This window comes from Cenococcum geophilum (genome assembly GCF_001692895.1).
Source record: "Cenococcum geophilum 1.58 unplaced genomic scaffold K441scaffold_10, whole genome shotgun sequence".
NCBI lineage: Eukaryota > Fungi > Ascomycota > Dothideomycetes > Gloniales > Gloniaceae > Cenococcum > Cenococcum geophilum.
Window position 1 is genome coordinate 549,139 of NW_027137568.1, and position 3,593 is coordinate 552,731.

The window sequence follows — 3,593 nt, forward strand, 5'->3', positions numbered from 1 at the left end:
AATTAGGATGATATCTCTTTTCTTAACCAGCTATTTATGAGATATTTTACTGGCCGCGCTTTATAGAGATAATAATTAAAGCTTCGTCTAAGAATATAACCTTCTACCACTCTTCTAACCCCTAGTCCTTCCTTAATAGTGCAATCTCATATCTCTAAGCTCTCTAAATATCTGTTAAGCTAAGCTTCTTTATAGATTTCGCTCTTCGTAGTCCGCGAGCTCGTAGCTTCTTCTCAATTATTTATTAGTGAAGATTAAAAAACCCCTCTTCTTAAGCAACAATATGCCAAAGCTTCTTCCTTTGCTTCTTATTTAACGTATAAGCCTTAAATAGCTCTATAATCTTTAGCTTCGCTCCACTTTCTTCCTTCCTTGCGACTTACTCTGCGAGTATAGGTAGGGGTAATCCTTAAGCTTTATTGGTAGCTTTAAGGGCTTTAGCTCGTTTCTTAATATTAGATACTATCTGTTTTAGAAGGCCTACTTTACAGGCAGCTTCTAATTAATGGGCATATTGTAGATATACTAAAAAGGCGGCTTTATCAATATCTAAAGCGTGTTTACCCATATTAGTGAGCTAGAAAAAGTTATAAATAAAGGTATAGTGGGACAAGGAATTTTCGGTGGGGTTCGCTAAGAAAAACCCTCGCTTGTACCACCAATTATTCGTCTGGATTTCAAAGCCGTCGACCTTTGTAGGCGATTCTATTACTAATTTAAGCTTCCGTTGCTATTATTATATTACCTTTAAACGTAATTAGAGAGAAATAGCTATTAAAAATATAGGCTATCCTAGAAGTAAATCCTGTATTTATATATATAGAGGTAATAAAAGTGTATACGGATATTCTAAAATATATTAAGGCAGGCGGTTTACGTATATTCTAATATTACTAAAGTTGCTATTAAGTAAACGGTTTTACTATATCCTTACTTAGCCCGCTTTTTACTTGCATATTTTCTTAGTTATAATTAATAAGCATTATCTAGTTACTAACTAGGATGAGAGCTTCTGGCCCTATTACGTATAGCTCTTTAAGGTCCGATTACTACTTAGTCTAATAGTGCCGTAGTTTATATATACTGTAATACTTAATAAGGAAATGTATATAAAGGTAATAAAGCTAGTGGTGTTTTATTAGAGTATAATAGATCTTAAATAAACGGATATTAATTGGCCTGACCTATCTATTATTAGGGCCTATATTAAAAGGAAGGATAAGAATAATTATAAGGCACTATTCTTTATTATTAAAGAGGCATTTAAGGAGGAGGTAGTAGAGGAGGATTATATATCCGTAACCCTTAGCTAAATATCTATAGGGTTTAGAAAGATATTTATATTATCTAGCTAAACACCTATAGCGCCTAGTAGGATATCCAGTACCTTTATTTATTAATTAGTTAGGCAGATCTAAAATCTAATAGGAGGTATTATATAGCTAAAGGGACGAGAGGTTCTAAGTCCTAAATTAATTCCTAAAATAATTATCTTTTTTATACTAAAAATTATATCCATAAATATATAAACACTATCCGTTTATAGCTTATAGCTAAGGGTTATACCATTAAGTAGGCTAAAACAGTAGTGCGAAGTTATTATATAATATTATCTAAATATAACAAGAGTAAGGAGTATCGAAATTTTTATATAGAAGACTTACCTACCTATATTCTTATTATATTAGATACCTTAGCCTATAGTACAGATATTTTAAATATTATCCGTTTTATTATATATAGTTATTATCCTAATAAAAGCCTAAATATAATACTATAGCGATTTAGACAGGCTGCCTAATATAACGGTATTACTAGATATATAATTATTCTTATTAAAGTCTAGTATAAGGGTGCTCTTATAGATATTATACTGCTAAAGTAAAAGTCTTAAAAACCTATAGCCCCTTTATCTACCCGACTTGGCTATAACTTTATTACTACTAGGATAGTAATATAAGAGGATAGGATAGCGGATTTTACTAGTAATTTAGCTTTGTTTATTATAGTTAATAGTAATATTATCTTATAGGTATATACTTAAAAGAAAAAGGATTAAATACTTAATAAAAATATAATATTATTAGCCTTATTAATTAAGTATATAGAAAAATAGAAGAGGGTAAAGACTAATATAAAGAAACAGGCGGTGCTTTTAGATATATTATATAAGCTTATAAATAAAGCTACTAGATATCTATGTAATATTCTACTTAAGCTATATAAGGAGGTAAGTCCGTTATCTAGAGGTCCGCATTATTACTTTAATTATAATAATTCGTTATAGGCTTATAAGGAGTATAATATTATTATACTATATACTAGGAGTATTATAAGGAGTAAGTACTCTAAGGATCTATTTAAAAGTATTAAGAAGTAGTTTAAAGAATGGCTTAATATAATATACTAGAATATAGTTTAGAGTCCAATTTCTAGTTATATTATGTCTAATAATTAAATCCGCATACTCTATATCTAACCTCCGCTAACCTATAAGGGCCTTAAGCGGGTATTACCTAAATAGGATTACAGCTTCCTAGGAGATAAAGTAGACGTACTTATCCGCTTTATTTATAAAGAAGAAACGTAATACTTTAGCCGTAGTACCTTATAGGCTACGTTGTAATCTAGTAGACGTATTACCATGTTTAGAGGTGCTAGGGGTACTAGCCTTAATTAACTATTATAAACCGAAGTATTACAGCCCTTATAGCTATTATTAGTATCTAGCCATATCTTAGATATCTTAGCCTATATTAACTTAAGACTTATAGGCGAACTGGTCCTAAACTACGTATACTACTCTACCGTAGTCGTCTTAATAGTTTAACGTTTAATATCCATATACTCTAGATATATAACTACCCGCTTAAAAATCGTCTAGTATATATCCTTAGTACCCTTAACTTAACCTTTGGCTTCTTAATCCCTTTTTATAGCGCCTTTATTATTTTTAACAGCCTCTTAATATAGCTCCGCACTATTATTACAATTCTCCGCCACCTTAGTTTACATCTTAGAATAACCTAGGTGTTAATCTATAGTATAGCCTTTAAGCTCTATAGTAGAAATCTAATAGTATTATTAGCTCAAATATAGGTGGCGCTAGTTTATAGCGTAGTGTTTAATCTCTATAGTTATCTCCGTATGTAGTTATTACAAATTAATATAGCTTTATTAATAATCCTGCTAGCAATAGTCTATTATTAGCAGCAATCTGCAGTAATTTAGTGTTAATAGCAACGGCAAACTGCCGCATTATAGCACCCTCTAAAGCAACTTAGTAGTAGGATACTAGAAGGGAATTAGCCTATAAGTAGGTATAGACGGATATCTATAGGGTTAGTGTAATAGTTCAGTAGCTTATCTATTAACCTAAGCTTATTACTTATAGCGGCTTTTAAATAGTTTATCCAATTAATTATATATTAGTGCTTAATAACCGTATGCTTTACCTAATGGCTTACTAATATAGTTAAAAAGCTTACCCCAACACGTAGACTTACGGGCCAATATATTAGCCACTATAAAGTTAACTCCCTTTCGGCCAGTAGAATCAACTAAAGGTAAATTTAGCACTTCCCGCTACTCTA